The 23379-nt window shown below is 47.6% G+C and overlaps 3 pseudogenes; all 3 read left to right on the forward strand.

Annotated features, from left to right (window-relative positions):
* Nucleotides 1-4292: 4292 nt before the first annotated feature.
* LOC138796105 (U2 spliceosomal RNA) lies at nucleotides 4293-4420 on the forward strand (annotated as a pseudogene).
* Nucleotides 4421-5277: 857 nt separating this feature from the next.
* On the forward strand, nucleotides 5278-5454 carry LOC138796163 (U2 spliceosomal RNA; annotated as a pseudogene).
* Nucleotides 5455-7673: 2219 nt separating this feature from the next.
* LOC138796090 (U2 spliceosomal RNA) lies at nucleotides 7674-7841 on the forward strand (annotated as a pseudogene).
* Nucleotides 7842-23379: the final 15538 nt, after the last annotated feature.

A 23379-nucleotide genomic window follows, 5' to 3' on the forward strand; every position in this document is an offset into this window, starting at 1 on the left:
AAATGCATTCCACGTCCGTGATCCGTCAGGATCACGGAACGTGGGAATGCAGCCTTAGTCCCCCGGCTGATGTGTGGCTGCCGGAGGTGTCCCATCCTGTCCCCGGCAGCGCGCGCATCAGAGAGCTCCCTGTGCACTGGAAGTCACAGCCACAGGCGCACGGGGAGCTCTCTGATGCGCGCGCTGCCGGGGACAGGACGGGACACCCCGGGCAGCCGCACATCAGCCGGGACCAGACCAGAGAGGCTCGACGGGGGAACGGAGGGTAGGTGAGTTGTGTGCTGTTTTTTGTTTTTGTTTTATCTGCTGTGCAGGGGGGGGGGGGGGGGGTTGGGGTTGGGGGAGAGGGAAGAGGGGGACCATCTATAAGGGGGGGGGGAAGGGGACCATCTATAAGGGAGGGGGGAAAGAGGGGGACGATCTATAAGGGGGGACCATCTATAAGGGAGGGGGAGAGGGAAGAGGGGGACCATCTATGGGGGGGGAAGGGGACCATCTATAAGGGAGGGGGGAAAGAGGGGGACCATCTATAAGGGGGGGCCATCTATAAGGGAGGGGGGAAAGAGGGGGACCATCTATAAGGGGGGGACCATCTATAAGGGAGGGGCGGGAGGGGGACTGTCTATAAGGGGGGGGGGAAGAGGGGGACCATCTATAAGGGGGGGGGGAGAGGGGGACCATCTATAAGGGAGGGGGAAAGAGGGGGACCATCTATAAGGGGGCATCTATAAGGGAGGGGGGAGAGGGGGACCATGTATAAGGGGGGGAGGGGGACCATCTATAAGGGGGGGAGAGAGGGAAGAGGGGGACCATCTATAAGGGGGGGGAGAGGGGGACTGTCTATAAGGGGGGGGGGGAGAGGGGGACCATCTATAAGGGGGGGGGGGGGAGAGGGGGACCATCTATAAGGGAGGGGGAAAGAGGGGGACCATCTATAAGGGGGGGCCATCTATAAGGGAGGGGGGAAAGAGGGGGACCATCTATAAGGGGGGGACCAACTATAAGGGAGGGGCGTGAGGGGGACTGTCTATAAGGGGGGGGGAAGAGGGGGACCATCTATAAGGGGGGGGGGAGAGGGGGACCATCTATAAGGGAGGGGGAAAGAGGGGGACCATCTATAAGGGGGCATCTATAAGGGAGGGGGGAGAGGGGGACCATGTATAAGGGGGGAGGGGGACCATCTATAAGGGGGGGGAAGAGGGGGACCATCTATAAGGGGGGGGGAGAGAGGGAAGAGGGAAGAGGGGGACCATCTATAAGGGGGGGGGAAGAGGGGGACCATCTATAAGGGAGGGGAAAGAGGGGGACCATCTATAAGGGAGGGGGGAGAGGGGGACCATCTATAAGGGAGGGGGGGAGAGGGGGACCATCTATAAGGGAGGGGAAAGAGGGGGACCATCTATAAGGGAGGGGGGAGAGGGGGACCATCTATAAGGGAGGGGGGGAGAGGGGGACCATCTATAAGGGAGGGGGGAGAGGGGGACCATCTATAAGGGGGGGGAGAGGGGGACCATCTATAAGGGGGGGGGGGAGAGGGGGACCATCTATAAGGGGGGGGGACCATCTATAAGGGGGGGAAGAGGGGGACCATCTATAAGGGGGGGAAGAGGGGGACCATCTATAAGGGGGGAAGAGGGGGACCATCTCCTAAAAGATCAGCACCCTCCTCTCCTGACATCCTCTGTGCTGCTGGGACTTCTCCTATAGGATTAGCACCCTCCTCTCCTGACATCCTCTGTGCTGCTGGGACCTCTCCTATAGGATTAGCACCCTCATCTCCTGACATCCTCTGTGCTGCTGGGACCTCTCCTATAGGATTAGCCCCCTCCTCTCCTGACATCCTCTGTGCTGCTGGGACCTCTCCTATAGGATTAGCCCCCTCCTCTCCTGACATCCTCTGTGCTGCTGGGACCTCTCCTATAAAGTCAGCCCCCCTCCTCTCCTGACATCCTCTGTGCAGAAAGGGACCAAACATTATGTTTATTGGGGACAGCAGTGGGGGGGGGGGGGGGGCAGTAGTGGATTATAATGTGGGCGGATTGACGGGGGGGGGGGGGGGGCGTCATTCTATAGTTCGCCTCGGGCAGCAGAGAGGCTAGAATCACCCCTGGTCACAGCACACACACAGCTCACAAACACAGGTCCACCACACACACCCAGGACACAAACACAGGTCCACCACACACACAGGACACAAACACTGATCCACCACACACACAGACAGAGCAGGGTGATGGAGCAGAACGGGTGGGACACAGGCAGTACCTCCACTTGCCTCTGGCACCCGGGATGACCTGCAGCTGAAGAATAGGTGGGGCACAGGTGGAGAACAGGCAGGACATAGGCGGGCCCCCACTCTCCTCCATCGCTGCATTGACTGGCCAGAACGGATGGGACGTGGGTGGGCTGTGGGCGGGACATGGGCGGGCCCACACTAGGCTTCAGCTGTGGCCGGGGAAAACGGGTGGGATGTGGGTGGAACCCCCACTCGACTTGCTGTTTATGTCTATGTCTATGTGACCCATGAATGCAAGCAGCTTCTTAAAGTGGGGGGGGGGGCACATTGAGGTGGCAGCGGGGGCCAGACCGGGCCCCCTAGCTGGCGGGGCGGGTCGCGACCACTGTGACCCCTGTAGCTACGCCACTGTATGCACCTATATAGGTCATCGCTGCCTTGATGACATCACGGCAGCTAGCTGGATAGGACCTTTGCCCTATGAGCTGGCTGGATACGACCTTTGACCTTGGTTGCCATGGCAACCAAGACAGTACAGTGCATTAGAAATGCCGATATCTTGTGCACGCCCCCAAGGAGCGGCTAAGAAGGCCCAAAGTGGCACACAAACACTGCTACGCACATAGCAAGGGCTTTATTTTTGGGGTAACACGTTTGGTCATCGTACCACACGTTATCTTAGCCAAAAGGCAGAGATGCAATGCCTACTGCCACTTCTGCAGCAGGCGCCACGCTGAATTCCCTTTGGCGCTGGGCAGCTGTTTCTTGTCACGGCATAGCTAATACCCATCTCTGCACCTGTGTCAACTACCTAGCAACACCAGCCACCGCATTTTTTTATTATTATTATTATTATTATTAATATTATTTTTTCCCTTCCATTTACATTTCCCATTGCACATGGCACATGCTCTGTCTGCCTGTCTGTCCGTCCTTGCGTGCGTCCATGCATGCATGCATCCATCCATTCATCCACCCATTTAGATAGATAGCTAAAAATTAGTAAATAACTACTCTAAAAAAAACTATGGTAACTTCTCAGAATGTTAGAGGCATGCAGAGGTCTAGATTGGCCCCCAAAATATAGAAATTAAATGGTTTGAACAGCACCTGCCTACACCTACCTTGCCAGCTACCTACCTATGCTACCTACCTGGTTGCCAGCCTGGCTGCAACTAAGCTTCTTGCCTATGTATGCACCTATATAGGTCATCGCTGTCTTGATGACATCATGTCAGCTAGCTGGACACGACCTTTGCCCTACGAGCTGGTTGGATACGACCTTTGCCCTTGGTTACCATGGCAACCAAGACAGGACAGTGCTTTAGAAATGCCGCCATCTTGTGCACGCCCCCAGGGAGCGGCTAAGAAGGCCCAAAGTGGCACACCCTCTGTCCTCTCCGGGCATTGACCTGGCATAGCAGTGCTTCCAGCTTCAGTGCACCCCCTAAATGTGTTGCCTAAAAACAGAACCCCTCAAGGGTGCACAGCCGCACCTCCAAATAAAGTCAGCTGCACCCGAAACGGCATTGCAAGAAACACCCCCCAAGTGGGGTACGCAACTGCACCCCAAGATTTAAGGCTTGGCATTGCTAATAAAAGTTTGTTTTGTAAACACTTGTTTGTCTCTGGCAGCCTGTTGCCATAGCAACAAAGTTGTTTACTGCTAGCCTGCCAGGGCAGGGCTGGTGATGTCATCAAGGCTGTGCTGACATATACAGCTGATACGTCCCCTATCTGGGGTACTTATATTGAATGGATTTTTAGAAGAGGGAGATGGTAAAAGTGCTTGCTCTGTCCTCTTTCCCCTCAAGGGTGCAGAACCCCACCTACAAATAATGTCAGCTGCACCCGAAACGGCATTGCAAGAAACACCCCCTAAGTGGGGGGCGCAGGTGCACCCCAAGATATAAGGTTTGGCATTGCTAATAAAAATTTTTTGGTAAACACTTGTTTGTCTCTGGCAGCCTGTTGCCATGGCAACAAAGTTCTTTACCACTAGCCTGCCAGGGCAGGGCTGGTGATGTCATCGAGGCTGTGCTGACATATACAGCCGATACGTCCCCTATCTGGGGTACTTATATTGAATGGATTTTTAGAACAGGGAGATGGTAAAAGAGCTTGCTCTGTCCTCTCCAGGTATTGACCTGGCATAGCAGTGCTTCCAAGTTCCGTGCACCCCCTAAATGTGTTGCCTAAAAACAGAACCCCTCAAGCTGCACCTCCAAATAAAGTCAGCTGCACCCAAAACGGCCTTGCAAGAACCCCCCCCCAAGTGAGGTGCGCAACTGCACCCCAAGATTTAAGGCTTGGCATTGCTAATAAAAGTTTGGTAAACACTTATTTGTCTCTGGCAGCCTATTGCCATGACAACAAAGTTGCAGTGCTTCCAGGTTCAGTGCACCCCCCAAATGTGTTGACTAAAAACAGAACCCCTCAATGGTGCGCAGCCGCACCTCCAAATAAAGTCAGCTGCACCCGAAATTGAACTGCAAGAAACATCCCCCAAGTGGGGTGCGCAGCTCCACCCCAAGATATAAGGCTTGCCATTGCTAATAAAAGTTAGTTTGGTAAACACTTGTTTGTCTCTGGCAGCCTGTTGCCATGGCAACAAAGTTGTTTACCACTAGCCTGCCAGGGCAGGGCTGGTGATGTCATCAAGGCTGTGCTGATATATACAGCTGACAGAAAGACTAGCAGTTCATTTGCTGGCAGGCAACCAAGGAGGTAGGCTAGTTGGTTGCTTGCCAGCAAGGAAGACACAGGTAGGTGTAGTTTTAACCATTTAATCTGTATTCTTTGGGGGCCTGTGTATGGTTTTGTTAATACAGCTGCACAGATGAGAATTCACCATTATTTTTCTTTAATAAATAGTTAACAATGTGTAGCTATCCATACATAGATTTAATTCGTAGATAATCATATAGACCGATGGATGAATGGAGAGGCAGACAGATGCAGGTAGAGAGAAAGAGGCAAGAAGACAGACAAGCAGGTAGACAGACAGACAGAGGCAGGAAGGCAGACAGAGGCAGGCAGAGACAGACTCTCAATAATAAAAAAAAAATCTGTTCTTATCAGTTTAATATCTGATACGTCCCCTATCAGGGGACCATATATTGAATGGATTTTTAGAACGGAGATGGTAAAAGAGCTTGCTCTGTCCTCTCCAGGCATTGACCTGGCATAGCAGTGCTTCCAGGTTCAGTGCACCCCCCAAATGTGTTGCCTAAAAACAGAACTCCTCCTTTTTTGTAAAAATCACATTATTTGTCCAAAAAAATAGAAATATTTACAATCCTTTATATTCAAAATTCTCTTTTTTCTGAGAAAGATAGTCATACAACATGAACTAATTATTACTGCAAAATCTACAACATGTCTACTTTATAGTGACGTCATTTGGTGAACGTCCTTTTATTTTTTAGGATGTTAGAGGGCTTCAAAATTCTGCAGCGATTTTTCAAATTTTCAGGAAAATTTCAAATTCAGACTTTTTTAGAGACCAGTCCAGTTCTGAAGTGGATTTGTGGGGCCTGTATGTTAGTTACCCCTATAAATCCCTCCACTGTAAAAACTGCATCCATCAAAGTAATAAGTTCATAAGTTTATTAACCCTTTAGGTGTTTTGAAGAAATTTAAGCAAGTTGGACGGGTAATTTTAAATTTTCATTATTTTGGCAGATATTCTATTTTAATTAATTTTTTCCTCTTACACAGGAAATACTAACTGAGGCTATTGATTCTCCCTATTACAGTGTTTTAAGAAATCCCCCATATGTGGCCGCAGTGCGTCACCTGACTCAACCACTGGCCGAAGACATGAATGAGACCTAGTGAATTTTGGGGCCTGTTTTAATTTCAGGTTTTTTTAGCCATTATACCATGTCACAGAGGCCTTGCGGTGCCAAAATATTTGTGTAAGACAAGTTGACTTTTCCATCAGTACCATTCTGGGGGACATGTGACACCCTGATAATTTTTTATTTAATTTTTTATGAGGCGATACGAATAAAAAAACAAAATTTAGCAGCAGCTTTTCACCATTTTTTTGGTACGCCTTTTACTATTCGTTACATATGACATGTTATCTTTATTCCTCAGGTCGGTACAATTACAGCGATACAGCGATACAGCTTTTGTTATAGTTTACGGCATTTATACTATACATACTGTTTGTGTCTTGCATATTGTAAGAGCAGTAATATTTAAATCTTTCGCCAATGGAGTTATGTAGGGGCTTTTTTGCGGCATAAGCTGGCGTTTAGTGGTACACCTTTTGCATACATGTGACATTCTGATAGCTTTTTTTCTATATTTTTTAGGGGGCGGGATTAACAAAAAATTGTCATTTTGGTTAATTTTTTTTTTTTTTAAAGGCGTTAATTGGGTGGTATAATTAATGTAACAGGTTAATAGACGGGGTCATTACGCACGTAATGATACCAAATATGTGTATCTTATTTATAGGGGATCATTTATAAAGGGGGATGGGGAATGTGTATATTTATTTTAATTATTTATGTATTTAATGAATTTATTTGCTTTACTTTATGTATTGTGTGTTTTTACTTTTGCAGGTGTGGTGTATATATAATGCATTACAGCACATAATCAGTGCTATAATGCATTATAGAGTGAATGAGTGTCAGTGTTATACACTGACACTCATTCAAAGGATCCGGTCCCTGCAGCTAATTCAAACGATCAGTGCAGGGACCTGATCGTTTCACAGCACAGGTAGGGTTAGTGTGCTGAATGCAGAGGGGGGGGGGGCGGGAATGGATAGCAAGCCGGACCGGGAACACGGGGGGAGCACGGAGAACGGGGGAACATGGGGGGAATACGGGGGGGGAGCACGGAGGGAGCTGACATGGGGGAGCACGGGAGGAACACAGGCTGGGACACGGAGGGAGCTGACACAGGGGGAACACGGGGGAGCACGGAGGGAGCTGGATCGGGGCAGGGGTAGCTGGATCTAGCGGGGGGGCCGGATCGGGGCCGGGGGGCTGGACCGGGGCCGGGGGAGCCCGGGCACTACATCGGAAAGGAAGGGGTGCCTGGGGGGAGCATTACAGCAGTGGCGGCAGGAGGAGGCAACGTGCTGCAGCCTCCTCCAGCCGCCCAATCACCAGATCGCAATGACCGCAGCGTTTATGCTCCGGGCAGTGGCAGCAGGAGGAGGCTGTGTGACTCCTGCTTCCCGATCTCAGATAGGGGCAGTGGGGGGAGGCAGGGAAACCATGACCATGTCCAGGGACGTCATGATGCGTTCTGGCACTGCTTTTCATGACGTCCCTGGACGTCATATTGTGGGAAGGGGTTAAATACATAGATAATCATATAGACCGATGGATGGATGAAGAGGCTGACAGATGCAGGTAGACAGAACAAGGCAAGAAGACAGACATAGACAGGCAGACAGAGGCAGGCAGAGACAGACTCTCAATAATAAAAAAAAATCTATTATCAGTTTAATATCTGATACGTCCTCTATCCATTTATTGAATGAATTTTTAGAACAGGGAGATGGTAAAAGATCTTGCTCTGTCCTCTCCAGGCATTGACCTGGTATTGCAGTGCTTCCAGGTTTAGTGCACCCCCCAAATGTGTTGCCTAAAAATAGAACCCCTCAAGGGTGTACAGCCGCTCCTCCAAATAAAGTCAGCTGCACCCGAAACGGCATTGCAAGAAACACCCCCCAAGTGGGGTGCGCAGCTGCACCCCAATATTTAAAGCTTTGCATTGCTAATAAAAGTTTGTTTTGTAAACACTTGTTTGTCTCTGGCAGCCTGTAGCCATGGCAACAAAGTTGTTTACCACTAGCCTGCCAGGGCAGGGCTGGTGATGTCATCAAGGCTGTGCTGACATATACAGCTGACAAAAAGGCTAGCAGTTCATTTGCAGGCAGGCAACCAACCAAGCAGGTAGGTTGGTTGGTTGGTTGCTTGCCAGCAAGGAAGAAGCAGGTAGGTGCCGTTTTAACCATTTAATTTGGATTCTTGGGGGGTGGGCAGTGTTTGCTTTTGTTAATACGGCTGCACTGATCAGAATTCACCATAGTTTTTCTTTAATAAATAGTTATCAATGTGTAGCTATCCATACATAGATTAAATACAGTAATACCTCGGTTTTCGAAAGCTTTGAAACTCGAACTGCTTGGTATTCGAACGAAAATTTACCCAGAAGTAGTGTTTGGAATTCGAACTTTGCTCGGTTTTTCGAACGTTTTTGCGAGCGTGGATGGTGGGTTGTACCTGGCGAGGTAAGCAGTGGTGAGGCTTCACATACAGTACAGTGCTGTATAAGACTGCTGGAGTGCATATACAGTGCAGTAGTAGTACAGGCAGTGCACCACCATCTCCCATACATTACAGTGCTTGGATGGGGGGGATGCTATATAGTAAAGGATGGGTGAGGAGTTGGTGACTACTGTACTATAATTGCTGGTTCTGATGAACATTTCTTATGTTTAATGTCCTGTACAGTATAGTGCTGTTCTGTACTGTACTGTAGTGATTATACTGAGCACTTATCAGTGTAATAAATGAGTATTGTAGGTAATTATTGGAGGCTGCTGGAAGCAATTAATCACATTTACATTATTTCCTATAAGAAGACACTGCTCGGTTTTTAAACTGCTTGGTTCTCAAACTGCCTTCCGGAAACAATTAAGTTCGGAAACCGAGGTACCACTGTACATAGAAAATCATATAGACCGATGGATGGATGGAGAGGCAGACAGATGCAGGTAGACAGAACGAGGCAAGAAGACAGATAGACCCACAGAGACAGGCAGGCAGAGACAGACTCTCAATAATAAAAAAAAATCTGTTCTTATCAGTTTAACCCCTTAGTGAACGCCGATACAGCTTTTTACGGCGGTCACTAAGGGGCCTTATTCTGCTGCCATCAGCTTTTTACGGCGATGGCAGAGAATAAGGCTGCGGCGCCGGGAAGGCCCCCACCTTGTCCCCCCAGCTATCGGAGGTAGCTGAGGGGTTGGGGCAGTGTGTGGGGCGGTCCCGTCCGGCCCCCGTACCAGCGATCGCCGCTATTAACGTTATAGCAGCGTCCACCGGTACCGGGCATTGCCGCCGCTGCCTCAGACCCCAGATCAGCCCCCCCTAGTGCCCTGGTAACTAACCCCCCCCTCCCCCGGCGGCCATCATTTCCAAGATGGCCGCCGCCATCGCTGTAAACAGACATAGTCTGTTCACAGCAATGGAAAAGTAAATCAAAGCCCCATGCTCTCCGCCACCCTTTGTGGTCCCGGTACAAGCGATCAGCGGTATATACTATATAACACTGATCGCTTGTGCCATGTGCTGATTAGCACTTTTTATCCCCTGTTACCATAAATGATTGGTGACAGTCCGTCCCCCCCCAAGTCGTCACTCCCCCACCCCATATACTCACCTGATCCAGGGAGGTCCTTCCTCCTCGACGTCCAGGCTGCTTCTGAAGTGCACATGCGCTCCAGAAGCAGTCACCAATTTGGTCCCTGTCACTGAACTATGATTACTGTGATAGAATATATCACAGTAATCATAGTAATATAGTGAAAATGACTGTGTAAAAGTACAAAAAGTGAAAAACATACAAAAAAATAAAACACACTTTTTTAGTATAGTAATAATTGCAGTTTACTCCCAGATTACCCATTACCACCGCAGGTTGCCCGTAGCCACTGCAGGTTGCTCGTAACCACCCCAGGTTGCCCGTAATTACGCCAGATTACAAGTAACCGCGGCACGTTGCCTGTAACCACCGCACATTGCCCGTAACCACCCCACATTGCCCGTAACCACACCAAAATTGCCAGTGACCCCCTCCAGATTGCACGTAACCACCCCAAATTACATGTACCCACCCCAGATTACCTATAAGCACTTCAGTTTATCCGTAACAATCCCAGATTGTCTGTAACCACCCCAGCTTGCCTATAACCACCTCCAGATTACCCGTAACCACCCCACATTGCCTGTAACCCCAGCAGGTTTCCTGTAACCACCCCAGGTTGCTGTAACCACAGCAGGTTGCCCGTGACCACCCTATGTTGTCCCTTTCCACCCCAGATTACCTGTAACCACCCCAGGTTGCCCGTAACCACCTCTAGATTACCGGTAACCACCCCAGGTTACCCATAACCACCCCACGTTGCCCGTAACCACCCTAGATTGTCTGTAAGCACTGCAGGTTGCCGTAACCACCCCAGGTTACCCGTAACCACCCCAGATTACCTGTAATCTAATTTTTTTTATTTTATTTTAGTAACTGCGATATTCTAATAACTATTACTAGCTGCGGTTTTGCTCCAGTAAATTGGCGCTCCTTCCCTTCTGAGCCCTCCTGTGTGCCCATACAGTGGTTTATGCTCACATATGGGGTACTGTTTTACTCAGAAAAAGCTGCGTTACAGATTTTGGGGTACATTTGTTTCTCCTGTTCCTTGTGAAATTTAGAAATTTCAAACTAAACCAACATATTATTGGAAAAATTCGAGTTTTTTATTTTTACTGGCCAATTTTGAATACTTTCCTCTAACACCTGTGGGGTCAAAATGCTCACCGCACACCAATACTTTGAGGGGTGTACTTTCCAAAATGGGGTGACTTTTGGGGGGATTCTTTTCTGCAGACACTACAGAGGCACTGCAAACGCACCTGGCGCTCAGAAACTTCTTAAGAAAAATCTGCACTGAAAATGCTTATTGGCGCTCCCTTCCTTATGAGCCCTGCTGTGTGCCCATACAGTGGTTTATGCCCACATATCGGGTACCGTTCTTCTCAGGAGAACCTGCGTTACAGATTTTGGGGTGGATTTTCTCTCCTGTTCCTCGTGAAATTGAGAAATTTCAAACTAAAGGAACATATTGGAAAAATTCGAGTTTTTCATTTTTACTGTCTACTTGAATACTTTCCTCTAATACCTGTGAAGTCAAAATGCTCACCACACCCCAAAATGAATTCTCTGAGGGGTGTACTTTCCAAAATGGAGTGACTTATTGGGAGATTTTACTCCGCTGGCACTACAGGGGCACTGCAAATGCACCTGGCGCTCGGAAACTTCTTCAGCAAAATCTGCATTGAAAAAGCTAATTAGCGCTCCTTTCCTTCTGAGCCCTGCTGTGTGCCCATACAGTGGTTTATACCCACATATGAGGTACCTTTTTACTCAGGAGAACCTGCATTACTAATTTTGGGGTACTTTTTTCCTCTTGTTCCTTGTGAAATTGAGAAATTTTAAAACTAAAAAAACATATTATTGGAAAAATTTGAGTTTTTCATTTCTACTGTCTAGTTTTGAATACTTTCCTCTAATACCTGTGGGGTCAAAATGGTCACCACACCCCAAAATGAATTCTTCGAGGGGTGTACTTTGCAAAATGGGGTGACTTATGGCGAGATTTTACTCCACAAAGCTAATTGGCACTCCTTCCCTTCTGAGCCCTCCTGTGTGCCCATGCAGTGGTTTATGCCCACATATGGGGTACCGTTGTACTCAGGAGAACCTATGTTACAAATTTTGGGGTACTTTTTTTTCTCTTGTTTCTCGTGAAATTGAGAACTTTCCAACTAAACGAACATATTATTGGAAAAATTCGAGTTTTTCATTTTTACTGTCTAACTGTCCTGTAATACCTATGGGGTCAAAATGGTTGTGAAGGTGACCATGAAGGATTAATACTTTTTGAAAAACATTGTAATCTCTCAGATGTCTCCAGCTTTGGAACCGCTTCTAGCTGGTCTACAAGGAATGTTGGCAGCCCACTCCCCCCCACCCCCCGAGAGGATCTCACCCTGAACTCACAAAATAAGAAGATGATGTCTAATAACTGATAACACTTAACCACTACCCAGCTCACTGCGCCGAACAGGAAATAGCTAACCATTTATGGAATGACCAATCACAGTATTATATGTATGCTCTTTGTGACTTGAAACTCCGCCTATAATGAAGGAACATATAATCAATGGGAAACTAAATAAAGGGTAGTATACTTCTATCTCAGCTGAGAGAGAAGGCAATACCGACTATTTGTGTCTGGTGTTTTCTCCTCGTCGCTAGCATTTAAGTTTATTCAATTTGGACAGGGATAGTCACTTAGGGCCCTATTCCACCGGACAATCATCGTTTGCATAATCGTTAACGATCTTAAAGACCGCTATTGCGAAAGACCTGAAAACATTCACTCATTTCCATGGACCGATAATCGTTACTCATGATCGTAATTGAGATAGTTTTTCTTCGCTATTTATTCGCTATTGCGTTCGTATCTAATGCAAACGACCGAACGTCTTATTCAATGCGAAAGTTTTGCGAACGAGCAACGATAAAAATAGGTCCAGGTCTTATAAAGAGATCAACGATTTCTCGTTCGGTCGTTAATCGTTAACTACATTTCAACCGAATGATTATCGTTTAGATTCTAACAATTTAACGATAATCTGAAAGATAATCGTCCGGTGGAATAGGGCCCTTAGGAATAGGGTGGATGAAAAGGTAGAATTCACCTTATCATGGTTACCACACCCCAAGATGATTTCTTTGAGGGGTGTACTTTCCAAAATGGGGTGACTTATGGGGTTTTTTCTCTCTGCTGACACTACAGGGGCACTGCAAACGCACCTGGCGCTCAGAAACTTCTTCAGCAAAATCTGCATTGGAAAAGCTAATTGGCGCTCCCTTCCGAGCCCGGCTGTGTGCCCATACAGTGGTTTATGCCCACATATGGTGTACCATTGTACTCAAGAGAACCTGCATTACAACTTTTGGGGTGCTTTTTCTCTCATGTTCCTTTTGAAAATGAGAAACTTTAATCTAAACGTATATATTATTGGAAAATTTAAATTTTCCAATTTTTTACGGCCGGGGGCTGGGTTCACACTATGTATATTTCAGGCAGTATTTGGTCCTCATGTCAGGTCCTCATAGCAACCAAAACCAGGAGTGGATTGAAAACACAGAAAGGATCTGTTCACACAATGTTGAAATTGAATGGATGGCCGCCATATAACAGTAAATAACGGCCATTATTTCAATACCACAGCCGTTGTTTTAAAATAACAGCAAATATTTGCCATTAAATGATGGCCATCCACTCAATTACAACATTATTTGAACAGAGCCTTTCTGTGTTTTCAATCCACTCCTGGTTTTGGTTGCTATACAGCCTCACAAATACAGCCTCAAATATACATAGTGTGAACCCAGCCTTATTGTGAATACTTTCCTCAAGCCCCTGTAGGGTCAAAAGGCTCATTGTACCCCCAGTTTAATTCTTTAAGGTGTGTAGTTTCCAAAATGGGGTCACTTATGGGGGTTTTCAGGATACAAGCCTTCTAAATCCATTTAAAAAAAGAACTGGTCCCTAAAAAAATCAGTACACATACACACAGCAGCACCCATGTACACATACACACAGCAGCACCCATGTACACATCAGCACACATACACACAGCAGCACGCATACACACATCAGCACCCATGTACACATCAGCACACATACACACAGCAGCACACATACACACAGCAGCACCCATGTACACATACACACAGCAGCACCCATGTACACATACACACAGCAGCACCCATGTACACATCAGCACGCATACACACAGCAGCACCCATGTACACATACACACATCAGCACACATACCTACATCAGCCCCCATGTACACATACACACAGCAGCACCCATGTACACATACACACAGCAGCACACATACACACATCAGCACCCATGTACACATACACACATCAGCACACATACACACAGCAGCACCCATATACACATACACACAGCAGCACACATACACACAGCAGCACACATACACACAGCAGCACCTATGTACACATACACACAGCAGCACACATGTACACATACACACAGCAGCACACATGTACACATACACACAGCAGCACACATACACACAGCAGCACACATACACACAGCAGCACCCATGTACACATACACACAGCAGCACACATACACACATCAGCACCCATGTACACATACACACATCAGCACACATACACACAGCAGCACCCATGTACACATACACACAGCAGCACACATACACACAGCAGCACACATACACACAGCAGCACCCATGTACACATACACACAGCAGCACACATGTACACATACACACAGCAGCACACATGTACACATACACACAGCAGCACACACACATATCAGCACCCATGTACACATCAGCACACATACACACATCAGCACCCATGTACACATACACACATCAGCACACATACACACATCAGCACCCATGTACACATACACACATCAGCACCCATGTACACATACACACAGCAGCACCTATGTACACATACACACAGCAGCACCCATGTACACATCAGCACACATACACACAGCAGCACGCATACATACATCAGCACACATGCACACAGCAGCACCCATGTACACATACACACAGCAGCAAGCACACATACACACATCAGCACACATACACACAGCAGCACTCATGTACACATACACACATCAGCAAAAATACCTACATCAGCCCCCATGTACACATATACACAGCAGCACCCATGTACACATACACACAGCAGCACACATACACACATCAGCACCCATGTACACTTACACACAGCAGCACCCATGTACACATCAACACACATACACACAGCAGCACGCATACACACATCAGCACACATACACACATCAGCACCCATGTACACATACACAGATCAGCACCCATGTACATATACACACAGCAGCACCCATGTACACATACACACAGCAGCACCCATGTACACATACACACATCAGCACCCATGTACACATACACACAGCAGCACCCATGTACACATCAGCACGCATACACACAGCAGCACGCATACACACATCAGCACACATACACACAGCAGCACCCATGTACACATACACACATCAGCACACATACACACAGCAGCACCCATGTACACATACACACATCAGCACACATACACACAGCAGCACCCATGTACACATACACACAGCAGCACCCATGTACACGTACACACAGCAGCACACATACACACATCAGCACCCATGTACACATACACACATCAGCACACATACACACAGCAGCACCCATGTACGCATACACACAGCAGCACCCATGTACGCATACACACAGCAGCACCCATGTACACGTACACACAGCAGCACACATACACACATCAGCACCCATGTACACATACACACAGCAGCACACATACACACATCAGCACCCATGTACACATACACACATCAGCACACATACACACAGCAGCACCCATGTACGCATACACACAGCAGCACCCATGTACGCATACACACAGCAGCACACATGTACACATACACACAGCAGCACACATACACACATCAGCACCCATGTACACATACACACAGCAGCACCCATGTTCACATACACACAGCAGCACACATACACACAGCATTCACAGACTTACTCTCTGCAGGGAAGCTCCAGGGCCCATGTGCTGCTGCCTCCTGGTCCTCACACGCACGGCTCCGGGCCCCTCCCCCTCCTTCTCCTCCGACATCACAGCACAGGAGGAAGTAGCCAGAGAAGGTCTGAGGGGTGAGGGAGGGGCCCAGGGGGAGTGAGAAAGAGGGCCCTGTGTCTTCCTGCCTGTGCGGTACAGCTGTCAGGAGCTTACATGCAGGGAGGCTGGATGGCCGGGCCCCCCTGGATGTTAGTCTGAGCTCGGGCCCCTGACAGCTGTACCGCCAATACTGCCCTGATGGCGGCCCTGTATACCAGTATATAGCAGTATATTACCAGTATATAGGAAATATTATTACCATTACCACCATACTGTTACTGACCAAATCCTGTATACTGAGACCAATAATACCAGTATATAGGAAGGAAATATTACCACCACACCACAACCACTACCATCACCACCATATTGTTACTGACCAAATCCAGTATACTAGATCCAATAAAACACAGTACCAGATAACCAAAAAATATTACCACCACCGCTACTGAATAACACCACCACATACTGACTAAAAACACCACATACTGACTTACATCACCGCTGCTGCTACTAACACCACCACATAATGACTAACACCACCACATACTAACACCACCACATACTGACTAATACCACCGCATACTGACTAATCCCACCGCTGCTACTGAATACACAGACCACTATCACTTCATACAATAATCTAGAAGTAGCCCCAGCCCTACACAGGCTCTATACACCATATACATTACAGTGCTGTTACATCAGGTGACTCACAGGGGGGTGTTCTCTGATCGGAGTTCTTCCCTTTTCATCTTCTTCTCCATCTGCCCTGGGCCATTATGAGAACTTCTCCGAGCCATGAATCCACAGAATCTGCCAGACAGACATATTAGGCTCCTCACTCTGGCACCATCCTCATCTCTCTACAAACTGCACATCTGTATTGGCCCCTTTACACCCCTTTTTCAGTTTGTGGGCAGCCCTGACACTATGTGATCCCCTTTATTGTATATGCCCCCCTCTGTGTAGCCTCCTTATAGATGGCCCCTCTGTGTGTCCCCCCCACACTTATAGATGGCTCCTCTGTGTCCCCCCCTCCCCACACTTATAGATGGCCCCTCTGTGCCCCCCCACACACACTTATAGATGGCCCCTCTGTCCGCCCCCCCAGACACTTATAGATGGCCCCTCTGTGTAAAGAATACTGTGTAAGAAAAAAAAAACACTCAACTCACCTTACAACTCGCTCCCCCGTCTCTGCTGTATTCTTCTCTTCTCCCCTGGCTGACGCTCCGCTCCCTGGGGGTGTCCCGGGGATTCCTGGGCAGCATACGTACCAGGGAGCTCACTGTGGCCGTCGGCTGGGACTTCCGGTGCAGAGAGCGTACCGGAAGTCCCAGGCGACGGCCACAGTAAGCTCCCTGGTGCATGTGCTGCCAGGTAATCCACGGGACACCCCCAGGGAGCGGAGCTGAGCGTCAGCCGGGGGCCAGTCGGACTGAGCATCTTGTGACCGCAAGCAAAACACTGCTTGCGGACACAAGATTGTTTGATTCCGGGGAAGTGCCGGGATCGGGGGGACCCACGTGGTCGCTACGCCAGAGTCTGCCAGGGCAGGGCTGGTGATGTCATCAAGGCTGTGCTGACATATACAGCTGACAGAAAGGCTAGCAGTTCATTTGCAGGCAGGCAACCAAGCAGGTAGGCTGGTTGGTTGCTTGATTGCTTGCCAGCAAGGAAGACGCAGGTAGCTGCCGTTTTAACCATTTAATTTGGATTCTTGGGGGGCCAGTGTATGCTTTCGTTAATACGGCTGCTTTGATGAGAATTCACTATAGTTTTTCTTTAATAAATATTAATCAATGTGTAGCTGACCAATCACGGCGATATAAGTTGCCCAAGAAAGGGTTAAATATCTGCTGTGGACACCTAAGCTAGATCCATACTCTCCTGATCCAGCATCCCGATCGCATTTTCTTCTTCGTTGGCCTCTTTGGTCCCCTTCGGCAATCGTCGGCTCCAGAGTCGGCAAACTTCGGCTTTTCCCGGAATTTGCGTCCTACTGCCCCCTAGCGGCTGTTAAGTGTATATAATACACTTATCAGTAGCTATAGGATTGTAGAAAGTTTCTTTTTTTTTTTCCAAATTTTTTAATCAGCAACTCCTCTTTTTTGGTGTAGGGTGTTTTTTTCCTATATCCTACTGCCACGGTCTGCTGATAAGTACCGCACATAAGTGCGGCATTTATCAGCAACACCATTTTTGGTGGAGGTTTTTTTTATACTTAATGTTAAAAAAACATGTAAAAAACACTATTACACTACACGAAATAAAGTTTTACACTGAACTATTACACATTTACATACCTCATTTACCAATCCCCATATAAAGATGGCCCCCAGGGTGTTTTCGGTGGAGGACGCATACGCTACTATTGCCTCCGACACCGAAACAGCCAGTGAGGATGAATGGGGGGATCCTTTTTTCCTCCATTCATACTCATCCTCATCATCCAGTGACGTGTCTGGTGGTAGCGTAGCGTACGCTGCCCCCCAGACATGTCTTTTCCGCCAGTACCATCTCAATAAGAGATGAAGATATGGCGTGAAATTCTACAAACTGTGTGAGAGTACCTCAGGGTACACTTACAGATATGGGGTACGTGCACACTGCGGAATGGCGAAGGATTACCCTTTGTGCACTCCACAGCTGGCACCCGCCGCCGGACTGATGCGAGCGCGCACGTCTCCGCACATGTCATAGACTCCATTCTATGCACGTGCGGATTCCATCGTCCATCCAAAGAATGAACGTGTTCATCTTTGGACAAAGGGTGAAATCTGCCCGTGCGTAGAATGGAGTCTATGACACGGACGGAGATGTGCACCTGCATCAGTCTGCCCAAAGGGTTATCCTTCGCTAATCCGCAGTGTGCACGTACCCTGAGGCTAGGTTCAGACTATGTAACTGTGCGGCTGCATTTGCGGCTGTAATTGTGCTGCGGTATTTTTGGTGGTTCATGCGTACGCTGGAAAGTATATGATATACGGCTGCACAGTGCACACTATGTATGAATCTACGGCCCTATCGTAAACGGACCCGTAAAAAATGAACAAGACCATTGTTTGCAGCTGGAAATGCGGCCGTGGATTGACAGGCGGTCCGTACGGAGTACTTCAAAAATAGCCGGCAATGATGCCGAATGCCGATGATAGCTAATATATTAAATTAATAAAACACATTTTCTTTGTAATAAAGTCCCTTTCGTTGTTCAATAATTTAATTCTAACGAATCCATCATTTTGCAATTAAATAAACTGTTAAAATAAATATATATATAAATAAATGTATATTTATATATATATTTATTTTTTGACAGTATATTTAATTGCACAATAATGGATTCGTTAGAATTAAATTATTGAACAACGAAACTGATTTTATTTCAACGAAAATGTGTTTTATTAATTAAATATTAATTAGTACAGGAAGCTCCAGTAAGCCGTTAATTCATATTGCCAGCAATAGAGCTTTCTGTACTAATCATCACTTTACTTTAATGAAAACATCAAATGTTTCTTCTAATTATGTTATCACAATAGCATTATTAGAAGAAACATTTAGAATTATATGTGCGCTCAGCTGATTGGCTGATCGGCTTAGCGCACATATAATTAGCGGGTCCGCAGCACAGTGACTTCATTGTGCTGCGGACCAGCGAAGAGACAACATCGGGGTGAGTATAGAGCTCTCCCCACCCCCTCCCCAGCACTGCACCCATCCCAGCAAGGAAGGGGGGTCACTTAACCCCTTCCTTGCTGGGATGGGTGCAGTCTGACATCAGTCTGGCCCCCAAGGGGTTAAGGGGGATGCAATACATCCTCCCTTAACCCCTTGGGGGCCAGACTGTAAGCAGCGATCTGTAAAGATGCTGCATACTGTAAGGAGCACAACACCGCTCACAATGATGGGTGTTGTGCTCCTGTTTGTGTGTTTTTTTGTGTGTTTCTCCCTTTTTGTTTTTCAGATATCGGTATCCTGGGGATTACGTCGGATTCCGTGGACTACGTCGATGACCAGCGGTTGTTTGTTGTTGTTTTTTTAATAAAATGGTCAGGGGTGTGGGGGTGTTTTTATTTGAATAAAAAAAATTTTTTAACTTGTGTCTTGTCTTTATTTCTTTACTTTATAGACTTAGTAGTGGAAGCCGTCTAATAGACGGAATCCATTACTAAGTTGGGGCCTAGTGTTAGCCGGTATAAAATGGCTAACACTAACCCCCTATTATTACCCCAGTACCCAATGCCACCAGGGGTACTGGGAAGAGTCGGGTGCCAGTGGTCCCGGAGCGTCAAAATTGGCGCTCCTGGACCGGGCGGCAGCAGGCTGGTAAGATTTAGGCTGGGGAGGGCCTAAACCAATGGCTCTTCCCACCCTGGTGTTACCAGGCTGCTGTCGTTTGGTTTTTAACCCGGCTGGTTATAAAAATAGGGGGGACCTTATGCGTTTTTTTTTTTTTTTAAACGCAAAGGGTCCCCTGGTCATCGACGTAGTCCACGGAATCCGACGTAATCCACAGGATACCGATATCTGAAAAACAAAAAGGGAGAAACACAAAAAACACACAAACAGGAGCACAACACCCATCATTGTGAGCGGTGTTGTGCTCCTTACAGTATGCTGCATCTTTACAGATCGCTGCTTACAGTCTGGCCCCCTTGGGGGCCAGACTGATGTCAGACTGCACCCATCCCAGCAAGGAGGGGTGCAGTGCTGGGGAGGGGGTGGGGAGAGCTCTATACTCACCCCGATGTTGTCTCTTCGCTGGTCCGCAGCACAATGAAGTCACTGTACTGCAGCCCGGCTCTTTATATGTGCGCTCAGCCGATCAGCCAATCAGCTGAGCGCACATATAATTCTAAATGTTTCTTCTAATAATGCTATTGTGATAACATAATTAGAAGAAACATTTGATGTTTTAATTAAAGTAAAGTGATGATTAGTACAGAATGCTCTATTGCCGGCAATATGAATTAACGGCTTACTGGAGCTTCCTGTACTAATTAATATTTAATTAATAAAACACATTTTCATTTAAATAAAATCAGTTTCGTTGTTCAATAATTTAATTTAAACGAATCCATCATTGTGCAATTAAATATACTGTCAAAAAATAAATATATATATATAAATATACATTTATTTATATATATATTTATTTTAAGGGTGCCTTCACACCTACCGGATCCACAGCGGATCTCACTTCTGCGGATTCGAAGCGAGAACCAATGCGGATCCGGTAACAATTCACCCCTATGATAGCACATATTTGCAAGGGGATTAACATCCCGCTGTGAATATGTGCTTTATCTCCCTGATGCCCGCAGCCCCGCCGTCGCATCCCCCATCCCCGGCGGCGGCACATTCCCTCATCCCGGCCACATCCCTCCATCATCCCATCTCCAGCCCGCCGCCGCGAACATACAGTACCTGCTCTGCGGCGTGGCTGCAGTGAGGCTCCCGGCTCCGTTCCCGCTCAGCTGATCCGAGCGGGCCCGGAGCCGGCAGCCTCACTGCAGCCGCGCCGCCGAGCAGGTTCTGTATGCTCGCGGCGGCGGGATGCAGGCGGTGGCGGGATGGAGGTGGGCTGATGGGGGTTTGTGGCCGGGATGGGGGATGTGGCCGGGATGGGGGGGGGATGTGCCGGGGATACCAGGGAGTTAAAGCACATATTCACAGCGGGATGTCATTCCCGCTGCGAATATGTGCTATCATAGGGGTGAATTGATACCGGATCCGCAGCGGTTCTCGCTTCGAATCCGCAGAAGTGAGATCCGCTGTGGATCCGGTAGGTGTGAAGGCACCCTTACAGTATATTTAATTGCAAAATGATGGAATCGTTTAAATTTAATTATTGAACAATGAAAGGGACTTTATTACAACGAAAATGTGTTTTATTAATTCAATATATTAACCATGAGAGGCATCGGCATCGGCATACTGCAGAGGATCGCAAACCCCGGTAATAGCAATTCATGTAAACTGTTTCCCTGCTTTCCCAGATGCATCCAGAGGTGTTTTCATCACTTTCTTAAGATGTTATTTGTTATTTTTAGTTGAACCAGATTTCCAAGTAAATGACCGTATGTTTTCAGCCGCATGTCTATTTTTTCCCACGGCCGTAGTTTCATCCGCACATTTACAGCCGCACACATACATAGTGTGAACATAGCCTTAGAGTGTATGAAGGAAGGGACACCCGAATCCAGCCCCCAGATGCCCCCCCCCCCATCCTCGGAGTTAGTGGGAAGATCATTTGGGAACTGATCTTCCCACTTCTGCATAAAGGTTACCATCTGTATGGGGATAACTTTTATACCAGCACCCCCTCTTCCAGTCCCTCGCTGCCTGAGCTACTGTAGCTTGCGGCACGATCCGAAAATATCAGCAGTAATAAAGCTCTAATATTTAGCAGCCATGGAGCAGACCCAGCGCTTCTGGATATGAAGGACCCCGTATCGCACCAGGGCAACATTTTCCAGGTGACGTCCACCACACTGGAAAACAGGAGACCCCAGAAGAAGTGCAGAGTGTGGCGTAACAGGGGGATCAGGAAGGACACCATTTTCCAGTGTGACACCTGTCCTGATCACCCCGGCCTCTGCATACAGGATCACTTCAAGGCGCACCACACGTCATTGGACATCGGTGTTCTACATTCCTTCCCTGTTTCCAATTTCAGGGGTCACATTGATCCAGGGATTATTCTGATCGCCATTATGGAGTCGGGAAGGAATTTTTTCCCTGTGATGAGGCTACTGTCATCTGCCTCACAAGGGTTTTTTGCCTTCCTCTGGATGAACACAGGTTGAATTTGATGGACACCTGTCATTTTCAACCTTATAAACTAATAATTGGCCTAATACCCCCCCAAAAATTAAAAATTGTCCCTTTTCCCCAATTTAATAGGTATGGCTGCCATTCCCATTAGAGACTTGCCATGATGCAATTACAAGGCCTCTGTGCGGCCAGGACAGTAGAAATTCCCCACAAGTTACCCCATTCTGGAAACTACACCCCATAAGGAATCTAACAAGGGGGGCAGCGGGGATATGGCCCCCTGGTGACGGGCACATTTGTGCTGGGAAAATGAAAAATAATGATATTTTTTATTTTCACACCACATGTTCTACATATGTGCCAGTCACCAGTGGGGTCCATATGCTCCTTGATAGATTTCTTGAGGGGTGTTTGTTCCAGAATACGGTCACTTGTGGGGGGTTTCTACTGTCCTGGCAGCACAGGAGCTTTGTAGTTGCAACATGGCCTCCATCCTCCATTCCAGCCTCTGAACGGCACTCTGTCCCTTTGGTGGCTTGCCCTATTCCCATATGGCACATTATGTCCACATGTGGGGTATTTTTGTTCTCAGGGGAAATTACACTACACGTTTTGCATTCATTTCCTTTTTTAACCCCTTGTGGAAATGGAAAAAAATCACTATTTGGATTTTGGAGACTGGATTTGGCTAGAATGGATGATGAACGCCATGTCGCATTTACAGAGCCCTCGTGCTGCCAAAACACTGGAAATCCCCCACAAGTGACCCCATTTTGGAAGCTACA

The sequence above is a fragment of the Dendropsophus ebraccatus genome, chromosome 6 (assembly GCF_027789765.1).
Source record: "Dendropsophus ebraccatus isolate aDenEbr1 chromosome 6, aDenEbr1.pat, whole genome shotgun sequence".
In the NCBI taxonomy this organism is placed as follows: Eukaryota; Metazoa; Chordata; class Amphibia; order Anura; family Hylidae; genus Dendropsophus; species Dendropsophus ebraccatus.